A 24,583-nucleotide genomic window follows, 5' to 3' on the forward strand; every position below is an offset into this window, starting at 1 on the left:
ACAACTGCTTTCTTTCTTCAAATACTTAGTTCTGGAGGCTGGTACAGCTTCCCACAGTTTAACTGGGTACAATTATTGTTTCTCTTTTATTTTTGCCTTTTTTATTTATTTCTTGTCTAGCAGTGTTGAAAGCAATCAAGTGACACTATTTTTCTTGTACTAAACAAAGACAGTCTAACATTAAAGAAAAAAATACTAGAAAGGAATACAACAAAATATTATCAGCATATCTTTCTGGGTGGTGGAATTATAAACTATTTTTATTTTCTTCCTTCTCTTTTTTTTGCACATTCCAATTTTTCTACAATGAATACTAATTTAAAAAGTTTTTATTAATTTTTTCTCATGAATTACATTATTTTATTTTATTTTATTTTTTGAATTACATTATTTTAAAAAAATATTTTATGTATTCATTTGAGACAGAGACAGAGAACATGAGCAGGGAGGAGAGGCAGAGGGAGGGGGAGAAGCAGACTCCTCAGTGAGCAGGGAGCCCAGCTTGGGGCTCATTCCCTGGACTCTGAGATCATGACCTGAGCTGAAGGCAGACGCTTAACTCACTGAGCCACCCAGATGCCTCATGAAATGTTTTATAATCAGAAGAGAGAACATTATATATATAAAATCTCCTCCTCCTATTTCTACTGTTTGAAAGGATCTTGCCTTCACTAAATAGAGTAAAGCAGTGGGCTTCCATTAAGCAGGATGAAGGGCACACTAATTATCCAATAGATATTTAAGACAGTCAAGGAGGATACTCATCTGTGCCACTCCATTTCCATATTTTCAGCTCAAAGGGAAGACTGTTGTTTAAAATGATTGCTGGTCTTTCAACTGAAACTTTAGCTTAGTCTCTTTTTCATTTTACAGCACATGTCTTGGCTTTCTATAAATGTGCAGCTTTGCTTCATTCTCACCAATCCACTGATTTTCATATTTCATGTATGTGTGTGTGTGTGTGTATTTTAAAGGAAAACCCCTTCATTTACCTACATAATTCAAGACAATAAGGAAATATAAAATATTAATCCAAGGGGTAGATGTTTTACTTGACTCGGCAGGTAAAAGGTAATTAATTTAACTTCCAGAATATTGTGTGTAAACCTTTTTCCATAATACACAGAGAAGAGGTATACTCCTAGGCTTTTGTATAAGAGAAATAAAAAAAATAAAAACAAACCTCAGAAACTATATATTATGTGTGACTCTGTGTGTGTGTGTGTGTGAGAGAGAGAGAGAGAGAGAGAGAGAGAGAGAATGAGAGAGAGAGATTGAGAGAAAAAGAAAGAAGGAATGGGTCCTGTTTCCCTATGGGTTGGCCTGAATATGTTTTAAGATGTTTTTCTGTATCTACCACCACAAAGAGAAAGAAAGAAAGAAAGAAAGAAAGAAAGAAAGAAAGAAAGAAATCCCACAGAAATTAAATTCTGAGTTTCTTCCAAAAAGAGGAAGTGTGGGGGCACCTGGGTGGCTCAGTGGTTGAGCGCCAGTCTTTGGCTTAGGTCGTGATCCTGGGGTCCTGGCATCGAGTCCCACATCAGGTTCCTCACAGGGAGCCTGCTTTTCCCTCTGCCTATGTCTCTGCTTCTGTGTGTCTCCCATGGATGAATAAATAAAATCTTTAAAAAAACACACACAAAAAAGAGAAGAAATGTGGAAAGTTTGGATTTTTTTTTTTTAAGATTTTATCTATTTGAGAGAGGGAGAGCATGTGGATGAGCAGAGGGAGGCAAGGGGGGAGGCGGAAGGGGAGAGACAGAGGGGGAGGGGAAGAGGAATAAGAGGACTCCATGCTGAATGTGGAACCTGCTGCAGGGCTGGATTCCAAGACCCCAAGATCCTGACCTGAGCCAAATTCAGATGCTTAACTGTCTGAACCACCCAGGTGACCCGAAAATTGGAATCTCTCTCTCTCTTTTTTTTTAAAGATTTATTTATTTATGATAGACATAAATCATATGAGAAGAGAGAGAAGAGAGAGAGAGAGAGAGGCAGAGACACAGGAGGAGGGAGAAGCAGGTTCCATGCCGAGAGCCCGAAGCGGGACTCGATCCCGGGACTCCAGGATCGCGCCCTGGGCCAAAGGCAGGCGCTAAACCGCTGAGCCACCCAGGCATCCCCTGGAATCTCTTAATAAGTATTTATACATTTGTTTCTTTCCTCTCTTCTCCTTTGCTGACCCCCAACCACCCTCACCATACCAGTTCCCCTATGCTGCTAATCAAAATAAAAAATCCAACAAAGGCATCTGCTTTGCTATTTTTCAGCTTTGCCCAGATACTAACAATTAGGCATGCAGGAAGTTGTGCCAATTTGCTCACTGACATTTTTCTATTTAATAGATAGATAGGTAATATATATTATAAAATGTGTTTTCCTCCAGGGGACTTAATAGAAGAGAGGTATTTCATTTAGAGTTTTAAAAAAGGTAGCCATAAACATTTTTTTTCCCCAAGTTGGGTCTCATGTAAAATAGTAGCTCGCCACTGAGTCAACATTACTTCCTTGTTCATTTAAAAATATTTTTACTTTCTGCCATTAAAACTGCCTTTCTCAGTATCCTATTCTCCAGGTGCCATGTGTGAAGATCTGGAACTATGTCAAACACTGTGGGTTTATAGACTATCCAGTTCAGTTAATGATTTCAATGACCTCTTCTGGAAGAATCTCTTCTGAAAGCCACCTTTTAGTGACTCTGAGAAATGGGGTTTCAGGAGGCACAAGGCAGGCAGGGAAGGTCTTTTTTTTTTTTTAAGATTTTATTTATTTATTCATGAGAGACACACAGAGAGAGAGGTAGAGACACAGGCAGAGTGAGAAGCAGGCTCCATGCAGGGAGCCCAACATGGGACTTGATCCTGGGTCTCCAGGATCACGCCCTGGGCTGAAGGTGGCGCCAAACCACTGAGCTACCTGGGCTGCCAGGGAAGGTATTTTCTTCACATCTCCCCACTTTCCTGGTTTTCCTGTGCCTGTCTCTCCATCTGCTATCTCCCTTCTTCCTTCTGTCTCCCCCTCCTCCTTCTATTTTTACCATCTCTTCTCCCCAACGTCCCGCCCCCCCCCCCCCCCCCCCCCCCCCGCCCACCCGCTGCTGTTGAACTTAGCAATGTAGTGGATGGATGGGCCCTTTAATGCTAAGATCTTAGTAGATGGCCCTCGGGGATTATGCCATGAGACTGTGGGAAAATAAACTCATATTTACTACCTTTATTAATAATAACAATTGTTACTGCTACCAATAAAGTTATTATAACTACAACAATTCTTTATTTTTGTATTATGATGCTTGTGAAAGAATGTTGCCATCTAACATCTATCTGGTTTGATTCTTAGGGCCATCTTTGCAAAGACAGGGAGCAAACATTTCTACTTTTCAGGTGAAGAAATAAGGCGCTAAGAGGTTGACGTGCCTGTAATAGCACAGGTGGCCAACAGTGAGCTTGGGACTAGAGTCTGAGTTCTGGTAGCTGCATTCTCTTAGAGGGATTTGAAACCGGATAACTGTAATTTTAAGTTGTGGTGAGTGGTGTTCAGTAAAAAAGGTTTGTGGTTACAAGTAAGTCCAGATGTAGATAAAGGAAAGTGGTGCCTCACAAGCAATTCCTTATGCACTTGGCAGATGATGTTGAGGTGGCTTTTGCTTCATCTTACTTGCAGGGGCTATTCCTGGAGTACTCTGTGGCTATCCCCACACACTTTAATTTTAAGATGGAAGCCTGGGATTTATAGGCACAAACATACGCAGGGTTTGGAGCTTACTGTAAAACAATAAAATAATTTTTTTTTTTTTTTTTTTACAAATTTGCTTTTGGCTGTCTTTACAGTAAAAACAGGCTTTTAAGGGCAAAAAGGGCTAAGTGGGGGCACGGTCAGGGAGTCAAGGACAATGAAGACAGCAGAGGTTAGAAAAAGAGGTTAGAAGACAGCATGGGTGTCTCAGGGTGTTACCCAAATGTGATGGCCTTGTTTTTGAGCATGGAAGACTTTTGCTGTAATCTCCAGAGAGGCTGGCTCCAGACAAGGTTGTGAAAGAAGGGAAGTTTTTTTTATAGTTCTTCCAGTACCATCTTCCTCTGTACAACCAGAAATCCTTCCTAGACTCCTTATGCAATCTCCTAATTCCTCCAAAGGGCTCTATCAGTAACTCTACCCACTCCACGCCCTGAAAATATTCCAGGCCTTTTCTCCTTTTCCATCTTGGTTTAATTGCCAGAGAACTATGCTTTAGTGCTCAATCGTATCATTGTCTTACTCTAATCATACATCAGGTGGCCAGGTTATCCTTCTACCTTGATTTGTGGGGAAACCATGAGATAGTTTTGTGTTACCTTTCCACTTTCTGTGTGTACAAGCAACTTGGTGCGTGAAATCATGAACTTTAGGTGATAACTTTCAAGTCCAAAGGTATTCATGTAGTAAAACTGTAGGCATCTCAAAATCAACACGGCTGAAAACTGGACTTATGGTTTTCCCCCAAACTTGATCTTCCTTTTGTGCTCTGTCAATTCACTTCTCAGTAGACTGGGCTTGAAATTTGCTCAATTTTATATGGCAAGAGCTAGTTGAAATTTCCCCCATATCCCTAGATTTCCCCAATTCCCTTAATCGAAGTGAATCCCTCTCCTACCTCTGTACCATGGAGCCCTTTGCTTATACCCATAGGAGAGCAAACCACATTGTATCTACTACTGGTCCCTTCTGAGAATGTGTGCATCACTTTTCCAGAAGCCTGCAAGTAGCAACCTATCTTTTTTCTGCCCTGTTATCTAGGCTGTGGTATAGCAGGTGGGCCTGGTGGAGTGCACTGGGATGTCACAGGTTATAATAATTGAAATCTCTACCAAAGCATGTTCCTCAACTTAGCGAGGCTCTCAAATGTGTCCTTAGTAAGAGCTCTCCCCCATTCTTCTTCTGCAGGTATCCAATCTTGAGTACCCTGTTCCTTAGACACCCCATACCCTGCCAACTCCCTGGCTTACTCTCAGGAAAGAGCCTCACCTCCTGCTTTGTTCTGAACATTGAGAACACTAAGGAAGAACTTCCTTCCCCAACAGTACTTTTTAGGCCAGAGATTTTTTTTTTTTAAGTTATTATTTATTTATGTGAGAGAGAGTAAGTGAGGATGAGCTGGGTGGGAGGAGAGGAGGGACAGAGGGAGAGGAAGAAGTAGACTTTCTGCTGGGCAATGAACACGATGTGAGGCTTGATCCCAGGCCCCAGGATCATGATCTGAGCCAAAGGCAGACACTTATCTGACTGAGCCACCCGGATGCCCGAACAGATTTTTTTTAAACCTGACTTTGAATCCTGACTCTATTATATGACAAGATCTTACTCTCTCCATACTGCAATTTCTTTGTCTGTAAAACCGGGATAATATTATTGCTAAATGGTTACTGTAAGGATTAAATGAGACAACCTATGTAAGCCACTTAGCACAGTGCTTGGCATCATGAATATTTTTTTTGGCATCGTGAATATTAATTAATGTTGTTACTAAGAACTTTCTCTCTCATCACCTACCACTTTATCTTTCTTTTAGCTCATCTTTTTTCCTCTTTCTGTCTGAGGCTAATTCTACCTCTCTGTCTTCTCAGTTCCATCTCTCCTCCCATCTGCCCTGTTTCTTAACCTTCCCCCTCTTATTGACTTTTTTTCCCCTCCACATACAAAGAGTTCCAGTTTCCTCATTGTAAAATAACCCTTCTTCAATGCTGCATCTCTCTTTCTCACTTCCTATATGACTCCTGACTCTTCACAGCCAAATTTCTCAAAAGGCCAGTCTACACTTACTGTCTCCACTTCCTTACAGCCTCAATCCACTACAATCCCACTTCCTTCCATGTCCTTGGTAACGCTCTTGCCAATGTCCCTAATAACTTCATGATTGCTAAATCTGGAGGACACTCTAATGTCTTCACCTGCGGCTCTGATGTTTCTTGCCAATCCCTCTTTGAAATTCTCTTTTCCTCTGCTTCTGTTCTTCCACTTTGCTTTGGTTTTGTACATCCCTGGCCTGCCAGTTCACCTTAGTCTCTCTTTGGGTCACTCTTTTCCTACTCCACATTTAAATGTTGGTATTTTCCTAGTTCTGGGCCTCAGACCTCTGGTCTCCATCAGTTCCTCAGTGACCTCAACTATCCAGAGGTTTCAGCCACCACTTTTCTCCTGATGAATGGAACATCTCTATTTCACACCTGGGATTTCCCACAGGTTTCTTGGACTCCTCTAAGGCATTAGTGTGCTAGTGGGCTCTGTGACTCTTTTGGGAGAGGGAATGATGATATCCAGGGTTTATTTGACCACAAAGCCTTTTTTCTTTTTCTTTTTCTTCTTCTTCTTCTTCTTTCTTCTTTCTTCTTCTCTTTCTCCTTCTCCTTCTTCTCGGAGAATCTTGCATACTAGTGCTCTGGGAAACACATTTTGGACAATCATCTTCCTTTCTTTACTATTCCCAGTCTGATTTAGTTGTATTTCCTTTGGGTGCCCGTAAGTATTTGCACACAGTCTATTCTATCCTCACCACATTATACTTCTCTGATTCTGCTACCAGCTCCTTGAAGGCAAGGCTTATCTCTCTTTGCATACATTGCACAGTGCCTGACATACAGAGTTTGCTTGAAAATGCTTGATGAGTGAATGATGCAGGAGTGAATGGTAACTACTCTTCCTGGTATAGCACAGAATATTCTATGGTACATTTAAAGTAGTACTAATTGGGGAGTACTTGACCCTGATGGTTGGTCTTGAACAAGTCTTATGTTAGGGGCTATAGTAGCTGAAAAGAAATATGAGACAAACCTCTTTCCTCAAGGAAGACAAAATAAATTCAAATACAGCCATGTGAAAATATCCAAGTGTTAAGATATATGTGCCTGAATATAAGTGCTATGGTACTCTGAATTTGTAGAGATTATTGAGGTCTGAAGTAGTCAGATTTGCTAAAGGTTATTATAAATGTTACTTCGGTAAAATTATTCTGGCAGGAATGTAGGTAAGAATAATTAAAAAGAGGGAGCCTGGAGAAAGTTATAATGGCCAAAAGTGAGGAGATTTGGCCTAGCATAAGCTATAGTGGGGAATAGTAAAGAACAGGCAATTCCTTTTCTGGTATAATTTGGTGATGGATAGAATGGAGGTGGAAGGACAGGACACAAGTGAAAGAGAGTTTTCAGGTTCTATATGAGCCTAAAAGAACAGCGGCAACACCAGAAGATTTGAAGAAATTAGTTATTGCAGGTGTAGTCAATCTCAGCTCTTGGAAGTCACAACTCTAGAATATAGTGAACAGGCTATTTAGAACTAATTATTATGCAAAGCATAGACTAGACAGAGACTTTGATTATGAATTAAAAAAAAATATGTCCAATAGGTGAGCTAACATCACTGACTTGATAAGGTCTATAGGTAAAAATGACTAAAAACTTGCATAAATTTCAGATCAGGTTTGCTAAAAGTGTTATGCATGACAAACCATGAAAACAGTAACGAGAAGTTCATGACTTCACATAAGCAAGTTGTAATACATTTCGTGATCCACTAATTCTGCTATTTGCAGCAAGTTGCAGCAAGTTCTCTAATTTCCCCAGTCAGAGGGAGATAATAGAGCAAAACATGCCTTGACCATACGTGTCTTCCAAATATTTGGCATTTCCATGATAATTTAGTACAATGAAACATGCTGGCACTGTAAGTCAACACTTAACATTTCAGTAAATTACTTTAAAGAAACAAAATCAGCAGGTTTTAAAACCCAGATACAGATACAGTTTAAAAGTGATGCAAGTGAGATCTGGCTTTACTGGAAAACTCAGGCATTAAGAATACTGAATTGAACTTTATTAACTTTCTGACTTTGTGCTTTTCATCTTAAGCTTCTTTTTCATCATTTATTGAACACCCCCAGCATGCTTACACCCACTTAGAGCATACCAAAGATGCAGTCCTAGAAGGTCACTTTCTAAAAAAAAAAAAAAAAATTGATAAATGCACAAAGATTTTTTTTCTGGATAAAAAGAGCTGAAAGAGGATTATGAAGATTATTTATGAAATTCAGGGTGGGAAACTTATAACTAAATTAATGAAATTTAGGTATAAAATCTGTCCATTTTATACAAACATGACATTTTGTCCAATTCTGAACCCCATTCTGTCTATAATGTTGTCAATTCAAGTTAAATATGAAGGACAGAGCTGCTAATATCTCAGCCTCCACCATATACAACTTTCCTATCATCTTCTCAAATAAATAAAGGTATACACTTAGAAGCATCATGATTCTTGCCATGTGCTGAGATTTTTAATGCTTCCTTCCTTTTCCTTTTGCTGTTCTTATAAATCTATGCCCATCCCCTCCATCCTAACTAAGAAGTAGTGGGCTTATTGCTTCTTCTATTCTACCATTTGTTGAATGTTTCACTATCATCTTGAATTCTCATGCATTCATCCAGGAAATTAACAAGCTCACAAACCTTGGTTACCCATCTTGATTATGGCTTCCATGCACAGAAACAATGAATTTATATGTGTACATGTGAATGTTTGTGTGTGCAGTAAGTTTTCTAGGTCTGCACAATTGGCTCAACTTACAACCAAGGCAACCGGTGATTGGAAGGGTCTAAGGATTACAGTGAAACTGACCATTCAGAACAGACAGGCCCAGATTGAAGTGGTACCTTCTGCCTCTGCCCTGATTATCAAAGCCCTCAAGGAACCACCGAGACAGAAAGAAGCAGAAAAACATTAAGCATAGTGGAAATATCACTTTTGATGAGGTTGTCAATATTGCCCCACAGATGCGACACCGATCTTTAGCCAGAGAACTTTCTGGAACCATTAAAGAGATTCTGGGGACTGCCCAGTCTGTGGGCTGCAATGTTGATGGCCGTCACCCTCATGACATCATAGATGACATCAATAGTGGTGCAGTGGAATGCCCAGCGAGTTAACTACAAAGGAAAATATTTCAATAAAGGATCATTTGACAACCAGTGGGGGAAAAAAAAAACCAGAGCCTCATACGTGCTCTAGGTCTTGGGCTTTGCAGGACTGCAGACGGTTCTCTGGATGCCTCTAGGCTCTCTGGATGCCTCTAGGCCGTGCGCTGGGACAGGAAGCCCTGGGAAGCTCTCAGGAGGAATGTGGCCGACAGACTTGAGGTCGTGACAAGGATCGTCTGCGTGGCCAAACAATAGCCAGGCTGCTAACAGCCCTCCTGGCTGGTTTTGTTACATAAATTTAGCTTTCATCTCATATTCAAATGTTAAGAATATGTTCCCACGACTCTCATCCAGGACATTAACAATTAAACTCAGAATGACTATTTTAGGCCACCATTCACAGAATGATTCATCAATGATCACTGTTCTTTGGGTGCTGGTCTTGGTTATTCAAATCTTGAGCACTTACTCTGTAGGACCTTGAAATTAAGCCAATGTATCCCAAAGGGGTTGGGGGGGGGGAATCATTCTGTGGATGAGCACACTGTATTACACAAGGTTGCAAAGAATTTCAGAATCTTTAATGAGTAAATGGGCAATGTGACTTTTCAAGGGGTGGAGTCATAGTGGGAAGTGTTTCCCAAATTTATGACAGTAGAACCACAGAAACATGCTGTCTCCAAAAGAACTAGCATCCTACAGAATTTATGCTGGGAAATCTCCAACTATCTAAATTTCCAAAGTGGCAGATCTCTGCAATACACAGTCTTCTTTTCTCTTTCTCCAGGGGACAATTGCAGAACATTCCATAGGTCTCTGGAAAATGCTCAATGAGTGTTTGGTGTTGGACCAACTTTTAGTAGGGCACCAGAACCAGATGTATAACTACCAAACTAGTCTGATCACCTAATTAGTTCTAGAGTAGAACACAGGAATCCAGACTCAATACAGGCAGTTCTTCCTGTTATATTACACTTGGGGTATACGTGTGTGTACGTATGTGTGTGTGTACATTACACTTGTATGGGAATTTTCAACTTAAAAATATTTTATATTAAAATTTCCATTTATCACCCTAGAAACTCCAACAATCTTAGCTTACAGCTAAAGTCAAAAGCTTTGCCTAAACCAATAAGCAATTATTAGTCATAGACTGAGAAAGGGAATGTGAAATCGAATGTAACACTTTATTAGTTTTTCTACAACCATATTAAATATTTGTGAGCATTTGAACTGTGGCTGAAGCAGACTTACCTGTTATTTCCCCTTTATTTGGACAGTCTTTTATTATGTTATAAAATGAACTAATTTGGTGTCATTTCTCCTTAAGAAGCCATTTTAATTGCTATTTGAGCAGGGCACTGGTACTTTCCTGATGGATTAATATTTTATTTTACTGATTTGTTTTAGCATTTTTATGTATACCAAAACTAAACAAAACTGGGTTGTCCTTCACCTTCTTTCTAGCATTAAACATTACATTTAGCCTTTTGCAAGTTTTAGGAAGCTTTGTTTATCTACCAGGCTGTAAAACAGAATGAAAAATGACAACATGTTCTTAGGAATACTTATATTTTTAAAAGACTATTAACTTTGAACAGTACTTTCATTTGTATTACTTCATTTGACCTTAACAATAGCCCAACAGATAATCAGATTAAGATCTCCACTCAAAAGGTAAGTACTGTGAGCAAAGGTAAGGAAAAGAAGAGAGCAAAAGTGGTATGTACAACCAGAACTTCAAACCAGGTCTCCTGACTCAAGAGTTTTGAGTTATTTCTCTAAAAGCAGGTTTCTTCCCCTCTCTAGTACAGTGAGGTATATACCATTAGGCCCTCATGCTAAGTATATTCGGCAATTAAAGTTACACATCAGTTATTTCCATCACTGATCTAATGTTTACTTTTTACTCTACTTCAACCAGACCAACGGTTGTACCTAACTAAATTATTTTAAGATTTGGGGATAAAATAACCACCACCCAGAAGCCATTAAAAAAGAAAAACAATTATCTTTACATTGTTAGTTGTAATCACTTTTCCTTCCCTGTTTTTAGGAGTAGGTATGAGATTTTCCTCTCTTCCTTTAATATACATAATTGAAGAATGCTTTTCTGTTAACCTTTATACGATTTTAGATTGTATCTCATTTCTTATCTTTCTTTCATCTTGTCTTATAAAATAAAAACCATCCTTCATGTTACTCTTTAGGTAATTTAGCCTCAAGGAGTCTTGTCTAGGCATCAGAGAAAATTCCCTGAAATATGAGTAACTGTAAAATTAGCGTGTTTTTTTTTTTTTTTTTAAGGAAAAGAGTTTTAATGAATTGACAATAGTTTGGAAGTCATAATAGGAAGGAATATTTGCGTATATTCACGTCAATTCCTCTGGAAGTCTTTGGGGGTGCTCTGCCCTGAGTTAGAACCTGGATAGAAGGACAGATGATTGATCTTAGAGGTAGGTATGTTCTGCTTGACCTCTTAACTCCCTCTTAGGTGCCTGTGTTCTTGTGCCATCTCTATTTCTGACCTATTAAAACGCTCTTAGGAAAGAATCTGATATTAATCACTTATTCTTTGTTGAGATTATTACCTAGTTTTTTTGAGGTTGCTCTTTCATGTTTGTATAAAGTAAGATTTATTTCCTATGCTACCTCCATTGCGCCCTACTTCATACACACACAAATCATACAGAATAAACTTCTACCTGTGGTTAAGGACAAGCCAGTCCATGAGAGTTCTTCAAAAATAAACATAGGAGAAAGGAATTAGACCTACTGCTAGAATCAACAACACTGTTCTTCCCTGGGGAAAAGTGTCTGCTAAAGTGAACCTAAAAGGAAAACCTAAATAATTTGGCTGCATAAACATAATAATGTATAGAGTGTAAATCAGAGAGGAGAGTCTCTCCATCCTGAACTATGTAATCTGTTAAAGAATAAAAAATATTTTATTTTATTTGGGGAAGGGTGTAATAGGTCTTTATTCTTTAGAGTGGTACCAAAAAAAAAAAAAAAACCTACAAAAAACCCCCCACACCTCCTTTAAAAAGATACCAATGAATTATCTTGACAGGAAGAAAATACCTGACAACAATATAATTCCATACGTTCTGATAACATCAAGAAAGGACTCAAAAAGGAACCTGCACCTCAGAACTGTAGGATATTGAGAGGACTGTTGGGTTGGGAGGAGATAATGATTAATAGTGACTATTAGACTTAAAATGAGCAGTCATATGCATCAAACTCTTTCCATTAAAAAGAGTTAATTATTATTCAACTGATTGTAAAAATGATTAAGTCTCTTTTTACCAATGGGTAAAATTATCATAAAACCTATTTCTTTCATGATAACTATTATGAAAGTGAAAAGATGCCACTCATCTTTCCCTTTCTCTTCTACTATAGTTAATCATTCTTCGATTTGCACAGTTTATCAATTTTATTTTTTAAAGGTTTTATTTATTCATTTATTTGAGTGAGAGAGAGAGAGAGAGAGAGAGAGCATGAGCGGAGGTGGTGGGGAGGGGCAAAGGGAGAGGGTGAAGTGGGCTCCCTGTACAGGCTCCAGGAAGCATGATTGGGGCTCGATTGCAGGATCCTGGGATCATGACCTGAGCTGAAGCCAGACGCTTAACCAACTTAAGATGCTTAAGCCACCCAGGCACCCCCAGTTTATCAATATTAGAGCTACTTTTGAGTATGTTATTAGTCTTTATTTTCAATGAGACAGTATGTCCTTGTCAATAGATTGCATACTTTATTATAATTCTCATCAACATCATATTTAAAAAAAATAGGCTTCTCTAGCTAGACAAATTTATTTACACTTCAGTGATTTATCCATATCAATTGCTATTGTTAGATCAAGATATTTGCAGTGATGACTTGCATTCTGAAGGTATGGTAGGAAACCCTAAAATGCTTTTCAAAACTATTAGTGCTAGAAATCAACACGTAAGTATGGATTTATAGATGAATACAGGGGAAGAGACTGAAGCATAACTTTTAATTTGGTATATATAAACTGAGGACTAGAGATAGGTAGGGGCTATCAATTTATACATTTTCCAATGTTTTCTTCAAGGGTATTGTGGATGTGGGTATGGGAGATTATTTTCTTCCTTTGTTGACATTTTAAGGCTGTTGAAGGCAAAAACCATATGCTGTCTTTTCTACCATGATTCTTTTGTTGTGGTGGTTAAGATAATAAATCAACAAAAAAGCCAGGCTAGAGCATTTCTGCCAAGTCAGACGGAAGTCCACCAGGGCTGGGACTAGAAACCAGGAACCAGATTTTGGCAGAGGTGTACGTGTGACCCCATTTGGGAAAGGTGGGGATAAAATAGAAATTAGCGGCAATTGCTATTGCTGTCCATTTAGCTCTGAATGTACCTAAGCTTGGCATCCCTTGGCTTGAGTGCTTGATAGGGGTTCTCTGCTTTTATACACAGAGATTTATAGCATTAAGGTACTTTTAAAATTCTACATGACTGAAAGTTACTGTTTGGCTTCCTCTTTAGTAAGCAAACCATCCTAGATAGATCAGGGTCCAACAATACTTCACTCAAAGACAACTCTTGCAAATCCACTTTTATATATCCTCTCTCTAATACTTGAGAGTTATTTCTCTTCTTCTATCCTACATGTAGTACTCAGCCTCTAAAATGGTCCCCAATAATCCCTGCCTCTTGGTATTCACATCCTTGTGTTTCCCCTTCTATGATGTACTAGGGCTGGTCTGTGTGACCAACAGAATAAGGCATAAATGATGATATGTTATTTCCAAGACTAGATTATAAATGACTGTGGTTTCTATCTTGCATGCTCTCTCATCTGCTTGGTTTCCTCTTTCTCTTTCTCATTCTCTGTCTCATCATTTATTCTATGAGAGAACAGCTGCCATGCCAGGAGGACATTCAGGCAGCCTATGGAGAAAATCTTATAGTAAGGAATGGAGTTAGGCTAACCATCTTGTGAATGAACTTGGAAGTGAATTCTTTGACTCTAGTTAAGCCTTGAGATGAGATGACTACAACTCTGGCCAACAGCTTGACTGAAACATCCTAAGAGATTCTGGGCCAGAACCACCTGCATAAGCCACTGCTGAGTTCCTGATCCTCAGAAACTATATGAGATCATAATGTTTGTTGTTTTAAGCTGCTAAATTTTAGGGTACTTTGTTAGCCAGCAATTGACAGCCCATATACCACAAGTATACTGAAATGTGAAATATTGGCTTTATATTAGGTTGAAGAAATGACTTCTCTTACTGTTTTTGCAGTAAAATTTTTCTGAAACTTTTTTTCCTGACATTTTAAGATCTGCTGGAAGATCCATAGACTGGTTATAATAAACAAACTTCCTTGATGATGGAGTAATCTTTAGAAAATCATGGTTAGAACCTGGGATGCTGCTGACTACAAATGTATTTATAGCTAAGTAGCAAAAGGGCAGGTTAATGGGTAGCCACTGAAGGCTGATTTCCCTGAACTCTGAAATGTACCACCCAGAACTAGTATACACAGTGATTCATTCACTCAAATATCTTCCCCTCCCGTTAGTAGAACCCCTAGCTGCTGTGGGGCCAAATGTCTACATGATTATTATTGCATCTGGTATCATGTTTTTCCAGCTGGTGCACTGTTCCCTTGTAGGAGATTTCTTGATGTTCACCCCTCTACCAGCCTCCTGCTTGCTCCCTGGAGGCTCATCCTATGACCCCACCCTACACAGGCAATCTCTTCTAACCTGAACTGTGATTAAATAACTGGGCTTAAAAGCTACTTATGAATCATATGGCTCATCATAGAAATAAATTGCTAGAACTGACTATAATTAAAATTTCAGTAATGTGAATTTCAACTCTGCCTCACCTTCAACTACACATAAGCAAATTAGAATATTACTTTTGGACATGTAGCATTGGGTTTGTTTTCTTTCTTTCTTTCTTTCTTTCTTTCTTTCTTTCTTTCTTTCTTTCTTTCTTTCTTTCTTTCTTTCTAGAAATAAGAAATGAACTAGGGTAGCTCAGTTTGATAAGTGTCTGACTCTTGATCTCAGCTCAGGTCTTGATCTCAAAGTCATGAGTTCAAGCCCATGTTGGGCTCCAAGCTGGGCATAGAGCCTACTTTAAAAAAAAAGAAATAAATGAATCATAGTCTCCTTATATTTAAATCCCTTTGAAACAGAAGTGGGAAATTATTTAACACTGCAAACACACCATTATTTTGCACACAAGCTTCAAACAAGCTAGATGAAAGATACTTTTTGAGGACTATATTCAGAGGGTCAGAGGGTCAGAGTGTATTTTTAAAAGGTCCCCCAGGATGCCTGGATGACTCAGAGGTTGAGCATGTGCCTCTGGCTCAGGGCGTGATCCAGGGTCCCGGGATGGAGTCCCACATCTGGCTCCCTGCATGGGGCCTACTTCTCCCTCTGCCTCTCTCTCTCTCTCTCTCTCTCTCATGAATGAATAAATAAAATCTTTAAAAAAAATAAAAAGGTCCCACTTTAGCAGAATTAGTTGGCCTCCAAATGACTATCCTCACATTCATGCCTTGCAGTCTGGGTATTAGTGGTTCTACTCAGGGCTCTATTTTGAGGTATGTTTCCTGCCTTGGTTTCTCTCAGGGAGATTTCCTGACATTGGTTTTGGTCGTCTTCCCATGACCCTGTCTCATTTTACTGACTCTGAATACCTTCTTACCTCTTTTCTAGCTCTCATTATATAAACTCAAGTTGAAAAACAGGAAAGAAAAAATATGGGTTTAATAGAAAGAAAAAATACAAAGGGGGGGTTGTTTAAAAATTAAGAAAAAAATAAGAGCATGAAGAAGCTACCATATATCTTTGTTTGACAACATATTCATTTAATATGTCAATACTTTATTTTATTTTAAAATATTTTATTTATTTGAGAGAGAGAGAGCACAAGTGGGGTGAGGAGTAAGAGGGACAAGCAGTTTCCCCACTGAGCCGGAAGCCCAACACAGGGCTTGATCCCAGGCTTGAGCCCCTGAGATCATGACCTGAGCCAAAGGCAGACGTTTAACTGAGCAACCCAGGTGCCCCATTTTAAAAGGTAGATTTCAAAAACAGATATTGCTTCTTTAAAAGCAGATTTTGGGGTGCAGTGGAAACACTGCATGGGTAGTTAGTAGATCATTTTAAGCTTTTTATTTTTTATTTTTTTAATTTATGATAGTCACACAGAGAGAGAGAGAGAGAAGCAGAGACACAGGCAGAGGGAGAAGCAGGCTCCATGCACTGGGAGCCTGATGTGGGACTCGATCCGGGTCTCCAGGATCGCGCCCTAGGCCAAAGGCAGGCGCCAAACTGCTGCGCCACCCAGGGTTCCCTGAGCTTTTGATTCAAAGTGGGTTTTATACCTCTACAGGCTTTAAGGAGATGTGATTGCTGGTGGTGGGAGGTAGTGCCATGGTTTAGTAAGACTAGAGACAAAACTTCTTTACCTGTAAAAGGATAAGGATGGGATGACCATTAGAGGTGTGTGTACCCCTAATAGACTCATAGTAGCTTTCTTGCAGAATAACCTAAGGCAGTAGGTAGTAAAGATGGCTTCTCCATTCAGGAAAGGTAATAATAGGAAATGAGTGAGTAGAAAGAAAGGTGAGGGACACCTATAGAGGGTTAAGCAGACAAATTATTTCTACCGTAAGTTCTTCTGAATATGGAGTAGGATTCCTAAAAATGTATATGGTCCTGAAGCAGCCGAAGGTAGATTTAGCCAGAGTTGAGTTACAGGTGCCTGAAAACCACTGACTTTTTGCCACAACAGCCTCAAACTTGGCTCTCGTTGAGGCTCTGGAGGACTCTTAGCACATTCAAAGACATACTTCATTTCTTTATCCCCAGAGAATATGTTTGAGCAATGGAAAAAAAATTTCCCAGCATACCTGAATTAGGACAGAAAAGACTTACCTTTGAGAATATCTCTTTTCCTGGGTACTGGATCACTGTTGTCCACACACACACACACAAATGGACTAATCAAGAAGGCTTAAGAAACCTAAAGGTATGAAAAGGCCAAATGGTAGGATTTGTAAATAAACAATTTCCAAACCATGATCTCCATAGCTTAAAAAAAACATTGCCTTGGGAACAATTGGCCCAGGATATCCTTTTAACTATTTACCACTGATCTAAATACAATGATAAAAATAACATTATAAGCCTAGAATGGGAGTGAGCCTGAATTTACAAGGTAAATCAATAACTTAATTAATGATTAAGTAACAAATCTTGCTATGTCACAAAAGCCACACTAAATTTATTGACCCCAGTTATAAGAATTAAGTTTCTGTTCATATATGAATTGCATTTCAAAATTTGATTTTTTCAAAATTTGATTTTAAAGTGTAGGCATCATTTCCAAACTGTACGAAATTTAAAAATATATATTTTAGATTATGGAATTTGCCTTAATTATGAAATTATGCCTTAATTATTTTTGATAACTTTGTTTTATTAATAATGGCACTGCATACTACTTTATGGCAATAGAACCACTTCCAGCATCTAATTGTCTAGAGTTTACCCAGCAAACATTTTAGCAGACATCTATAGAAATACTTTAGAGCAGGAGTTCTCAAGATGTGGCCTGGAAACCCTTGTGGGTCCTTGAAACACTTTCAGGGTGTCAGCAAAGTCAAAACCATTTTCATAATAAGACTAAGGTGTTATTTGTCTTTTTCACTTTCATTCTCTCATGAGTGTCAAGTTTTCAGTAGTTACATGGCACGTGATATCTCAACAGATTGAATTCAGAAGCAGATATGAGAATCCAGCTGTTTTCTATTAAGCCAGGCATTAAAGAAATTTGCAAAAATGTAAAGGAATGCCATTCTTCTCAGGTTTTTTTCCTCTGGGAAATACAGTTATTTTTAATAAAAGTATTTTATTTAGATTAATACATATTGGTTTCTCATTATAAAATAATAAAGAATTACTTTAAATGTTTTTCAATTTTAATTTCTAATACGGTATAAGTAGACAGGTATGTAGCAGATATAAACAAAAGCTAGGGGCAGCCCCAGTGGCGCAGTGGTTTAGTGCCGCCAGCAGCCCAGGGTGTGATCCTGGAGACCCTGGATCGAGTCCCACGTCGGGCTCTCTGCATGGAGCCTGCTTCTCCCTCTGCCTGTGTCTCTGCTACTCTCTCTCTCTGCATCTCTATGAATAAATAAATAAAATCTTAAAAAAAAAAAGCTATTGGGAGGGGATCTCAATTTTTAAGATTATTAAAATATCCTAGAGACTTTACTTAAATGTTTAAAAGTTTAGGAACACCTTGGTGGCTCAGTGGTTGAGCACCTTCCTTTGGCCTAGAGCATGACTCTGGAGTCCTGGGATTGAGTCCCATACCAGGCTCCCTGCCTGGAGGCTGCTTCTCCCTCTGCCTGTGTCTCTGCCTCTCTCTGTGTCTCTCATGAATAAATAAATAAAATCTTTAAAAGGAAACTTAAAAGTTTACTGTTTTAGAGTGTTAATTGATAAAATATCAAATCTTGATTTTATATGTCCTAAGGAAAATAATTATTTTAAAGTGACTGTAATTTTGGCTTCCAAAATGCCTGCACACTTATCATTTAACAATAAATCTGACAGGTAGGTAGACTAGAAATTACTCCTGCCAGAAATATGAAAAAATAAAGAAATAGAGAATTTTAGATTGTATAGTAATCTAAGAGCAGTAAGACTAAAGCATAAAGTACTTTCAACTCTACCCCAATGATTTGGTTAAGTAAGTCAGTTTCTCCTTGCCTATATGGTGTGATTGTGACATCCTGGAATAGAAATGTATTGTGACAGAACACGGAACCACCTTTGGCCACTTTCACATTAAATATCTTCACTTCCTAAGCTACGTCAGTGCGTCAGTGCCTTTTACTGGAGAGACAGCTAACCACAGTTCAGTGCTCTCCTGTCATTCAAAAGCATTGTTAAATTCTTTTGTAGTTCTTCAAGTCTTCATCATTTGCTGGTACAGTCTCTTTTTACAACTGCCAACAGGTCCTCTGGTATATCCAATAGGCTGTCTTCAACTTGAGAACGAATTCCAAAGTAGTAATCTTTCCAGGTATATCATGCTAATCCTCTGCTCAAGAGCTTGTAATAGCTCCCGCTAGATGAAGTTTTTACTCCTCCATTAAGTTTTCAATGCTCTGATGATTTGGTCTCTCATTACCCATTCAGCCTTATTTGTTCTCTTTCTAATACTGATTATCTTTTCTAGGAAGCCTGTCATCCTTAAACTAGCTTCACTTTCACTTCCATAATAGCAATTAAAATTTACTATATTTTTTTGCTAATTAATCCTTTAATAGGGGATCCCTGGGTGGCGCAGCGGTTTGGCGCCTGCCTTTGGCCCAGGGCGCGATCCTGGAGACCCGGGATCGAATCCCACGTCGCGTTCCCGGTGCATGGAGCCTGCTTCTCCCTCTGCCTGTGTCTCTGCCTCTCTCTCTCACTGTGTGCCTATCATAAATAAATAAAAAATTAAAATAAAATCCTTTAATAGTTCTGGGAAGTAGTCATTACCATCTCAGTTTTCCAGATGAGGAGCCAAGCCCTGAGATATTAGTGTGAGAAGCTCAGATAATATATCTGGTCAATGATAGAGCCAATATTTGAACCCAATTCTGTCTGGTAGTGAGGCTAGTGCTCTCAGCCATTACACCAAATATATGAGTAAGCCAATTAAACTTAAATGGGCTAAATGATCCAATATTTTATACTTGGACTGCTTCAAAGAAAACATGTAAGGGGCACCTGGGTGGCTCAGGTGGTTAAGTTGCCTACTCTTGATTTCAGCTCAGGTCATGATCTCAGGGTCTTGAGATCAAGCCCCATATTAGCTCCCCACTCAGTGGGGAATCTGCTTGAGATTCTTTCCCTCTGTCCTTCCTCCACCACCTCTCTCTCTCTAAAATAAAATAAATAAATCTTTAAAAAAAACCAACCACCTAAGCTGTTTATAAGAGACACATTTAAATATATATGTATACAGAAATATTAAAAGTTAAAGGATAGGAACACACACACACACATTGGTGTAGCTAGGGTTCAATACAAAAATCATTATTAAAAACAAAGAGGGATATTTGATAGTTGTAAAAGATTCAATTTATCAGGAAAATATAATTTTGACATGTCTAATACATAGTTTTGAAGTAGAAAGCAAAGATTAGCAGTACAAGGAAAATTAGATAAATCCATAAAAACAGCGGGAGATTTTAATATGCTTTAATTACTGATAAAAATAAGTAGACAAAAAAAACCAGGATATTAAGATTTTAAAAAATTTAATGATTAGGTCCAATTTATTTTTGGGGAACACTATATCCTAAAACAAGAGCAAATACAAATTATTTTTTTGAAATACAAATGAAAATTATTTGGGACTGGATAATAATGAAGATATTGTTACCAAAACATGAATGAAGTCAATTACTTAGAGAAAAATGTATAGTCCTAAACACATATATTAGAAAACAAACATACAAAAAAGGCTAAAAAATAAAAAAGCTAAGCATTCACCTCAAGAAACTAAGAAATAAAAAGTAGACGATAGGAATCAATAAGGAATATTAGCAGAAGTTAATGAAAGAGAAAGCATACATAAAATAGAATCAACAAAGGCAAATGCTGGTCCTGTAAAAAAAGTAATAAAATTGATAAATACCTGGCAAATTGATAAGAGAGAGAGAGAGAGAGAGAGCAAAATAACCAATGTTGAGAATGAAAAGTGGGACATTATCAAAGATCTTATAGCTGTTAAAATGACAATAGAAGACACTATGAAAAACTTTGTCAATAAATTTGAAAATGTAATTTAAGCAGATAATTTCCTAGAAAAAAACGCAGTCAAAAACTGAAACAAGTAGAAACAGAAAATCAGAATAACATTAAACTATTTAATCTATAAATAGAAACCTTTCTGTAAAGCAAGCTCTAGGTTCAGACCATTTCTTTGGTGAATTCTAACAATTAAAGGAAGAAATAATGATCAATTTTACACAAACTCTTTTCAAAACTTAGAAAACAAAGGAGTACTCACTAGCTGGTTTCATGAGACCAGCAAAAGTTGACATGCTCCTATTAGGAAAATAATAGACCAGCCTTACTAGAAGCAAAATCTTTTTTTTTTTTTTTTTTTTTTTTTAAATTTTTATTTATTTATGATAGGCACACAGTGAGAGAGAGAGAAGCAGAGACATAGGCAGAGGGAGAAGCAGGCTCCATGCACCGGGAGCCCGACGTGGGATTCGATCCCGGGTCTCCAGGATCGCGCCCCGGGCCAAAGACAGGCGCCAAACCGCTGCGCCACCCGGGGATCCCTAGAAGCAAAATCTTAAACAAATTTTAAGTCAGTATTAAGTAATATATAAAAAGGCCAATACTTCATGATCAACTTGGATTTATGCTAGCATTGCAAGATTGGTTAACAGTGGAAAAACAATCCATGTAATTTACTGTACTAACAGAACAAAAGAGAAAAATCATGTTATCATCTCAACAGATGCAGAAAAAACATCTGATAAAACTCAATATATATCCATGATAAAAACTCTCAACAAACTAGGATTAGAAAGGGAGCTCATGGGATCCCTGGGTGGCGCAGCGGTTTGGCGCCTGCCTTTGGCCCAGGGCGCGATCCTGGAGACCCGGGATCGAATCCCACATCAGGCTCCCAGTGCATGGAGCCTGCTTCTCCCTCCGCCTGTGTCTCTGCCTCTCTCTCTCTCTCTGTGACTATCATAAATAAATAAAAAATTAAAAAAAAAAATTTAAAAAAAAAAAAAAAGAAAGGGAGCTCATTAATCTACTAAAAGGTTAAGGAAAAAAAAGAACAACAACTAGCAAACCACTTCAAACAATGGTGAAATGTTGAGAGATTTCCCTTTGAAACCAGGAATAAGGTAAGGGTGCTACTCTTACAACTTCAATTCAACATTGTACTTGAGTTCCTAGCCAGCTGAATAAGGCAAGAAAAAGAAGTGTAAGGTATAAGGATCAGAAAGAAATCAACTGAAGAAATTAACTGTTATCGTTCACAAATGATATAATTGTATGTAGAAGATCTAAAAGAGTACCAAAAAAAATAATAAAATAAAAGAGTATACCATAGTTAAGACATGTGATACTGTCATAAGATAGACAAATAGACCAATGGATTAAAATACAGAGCCCAGAGATAGACAAATGCTATTTGGACACTTATGACAAAGATGGCAATGTAGAACAAGATCTGATTTTTTTTTTTAAGATTTATTTATTTTAGAGAGAGAGAGAGAGAGAGATTATGCATACCCAAGCTGGGGGGAGGGGCAGAGGGAGGGAAGAGAGAGAATCCCAACCAGACTCCCACTGAGTGCAGAGCCTGATGTGGTGCTTGATCTCAACACTCTGAGATCATGACCTGGGCTGAAATCAAGAAGTTGAATGTTCAACTGACTAAGCCACCCAGGCACCCCCGGAACCAGATCATTTCAACAAGTGGTACTAAAACAGCTGGATACTCATATGGAAAAAAACCCCAGAAACCTGATCTTTACCCCATAAACAAAAATTAATTCCAAGTAAACTATCGATGAAAGGAAAAACTATAAGGCTTCTAGAAGGCAATACAAGAGATTTATTTTCATTATACATTCACAAATGATGATATCCAAATGGTCAACAAACATACAAAAAAGCCCCTCGACTTCATTAGTAATCAGAGAGATATGAATCACAGTTAAGATAATATTATATGATAGCTAAAAGTTAACTAGACTGACAAAACATATGGTAGAACAATGGCAATTCTCATATGCTGCTGGGATACATTTGTGCAATTTCTGTGGAATAGTTTGGCAATTCACTACCTATTAAACATATGCATAGTTGGTGACCTAGTAATGCTACTCTTACGTGGGTACTTAACAGAAATTCATCTACATGTACAACTAGAGACATAAGCAAAAATGTTCATAGCAAGCTTATCCACAATAGTCCCAGCCTTATCGACAATAGTCCATTAATTATAGAATAAACTTGGGTAGCCCCGGTGGCTCAGCAGTTTAGCCCTGCCTTCAGCCCAGGGTGTGATCCTGGAGACCCGGGATCGAATCCCACATCGGGCTCCCTGCATGGAGCCTGCTTCTCCCTCTGCATCTCTCTCTGTCTCTCATGAATAAATAAAAATCTCAAAAAAAAAAAAAAAAACACAACCCCTCTGGTATATATATTTAAAGGAATACTATATGGCAAAGAAAATGGATGCACTACAACTACATGCAATAATATGGATAAATATCACAAACATGTCAAAGAAACCAAAGAAGAACATACCATATATATGATCATATAAATTCAAAAAGCAGGTAAGGGATGCATGCCTAATTGTTAGAACCATAAAGAAAAACAATGTGTACTATAAAACTGAGGATGGTGGTTACCTTCAGCAGGTAGGGAGAGTGAAGGGATTGGGAGAGGGCATAGGGGGATTTCCAGGGTGCTAGCAATGTTCTATTTCTCAATCTAGATGAAAGTTACAGGGGTGTTGGATTTGTGATAATTTATGCTTTAGCTCACTTTTCTCTGAGTTATATTTTATAATAAACATGTATTAAATGCAAGAATTCCTTAATTCAGGGACTTCCTTAAAGCAGGTCATTCTGTTGATGTACGCAAAATTTGTAAACTTTGCTTCCTGAGAATTCGTGAGACAACGGTGGAGAAATCAGTGAACTATTGACTAGTGTTAGACTAAGCTCTCTGAGAGTCAAGTAAAAATAAACCAGCAGTTCTGCAGAGAAGTAATGGAAATCAGGGCTGTAAAGAAATTTTGTGCATGTTTCAGGCGTTAATCTCACCTATTTAGGCTTTTTTGTGCCTCATATTAGAAGAGATATAAATGCAAATAAAAGCCATTCCATTTAAAATTCCTCATGTTCTTGGGCTCACCCTTTGTTTCTGTGCATGTGGTCCGCCCTCCATTAGGATCTAGGCTATTAAGCGCCAAGTGTTCCAGGACTCAGAAGGAACAGGTGTATTGAGATGGCCCCACTGAATGTTATATTCACCGAGATTTTGCTTTTTCTAGGAATCATAAGCATCTCAATGGACCATGCTTTGTGTGAAACATTCTTTCTTTGAAATATACTTCACGGCACTCTGCTTGGGCTTTGCTTTTGTAAGGAGAGGGGGTAGGAAACTCTTCACCAGGATCATCTACATCACACTTATTCTAACCAACAGTACCATAATCCCCCCCCATATATCTTAACTCCTAATTAGCCTGATTATGTCATGTAGACGGGGTATTGACTTATGATACTTTCGCATCTCAGAGAATTAGGTATATTTGCTTTTACTACCTGTACTTCATTACTACATACATATTTGAAAAAACTATCAGTAGCTTTTTCACTGGTATATAATTTTGGTTTACATCAAACTTTTCATCACCCATGAGGAAAGGCTTTTTGTTACTCTGCTGATATGTGCAAAACTTTTAAATATTGCCTCCTGTGAGCTGATGGGAAGCATATCCACACTTCAATTTGGACAAGCATATCCAGAGAAATCAGTTAACTGTTGACTAGTGTTAAGCTGAGAGTCAAGCAAAA

General features: G+C 38.3%; 1 protein-coding gene across 1 annotated transcript in view; it reads right to left on the minus strand.

Moving 5' to 3' along the window:
• Positions 1-24,583, minus strand: part of NFE2L2 (NFE2 like bZIP transcription factor 2) — a 144,607-nt gene that overhangs the window by 118,559 nt on the left and 1,465 nt on the right. Inside the window, exon 2 of the mRNA XM_025993974.2 lies at positions 16,890-16,977. The gene's annotated coding sequence lies outside the window, so the exon portion shown is untranslated. The remainder of the gene's footprint in view (positions 1-16,889; positions 16,978-24,583) is intronic.

The sequence above is a fragment of the Vulpes vulpes genome, chromosome 3 (assembly GCF_048418805.1).
Source record: "Vulpes vulpes isolate BD-2025 chromosome 3, VulVul3, whole genome shotgun sequence".
Taxonomy (NCBI): domain Eukaryota; kingdom Metazoa; phylum Chordata; class Mammalia; order Carnivora; family Canidae; genus Vulpes; species Vulpes vulpes.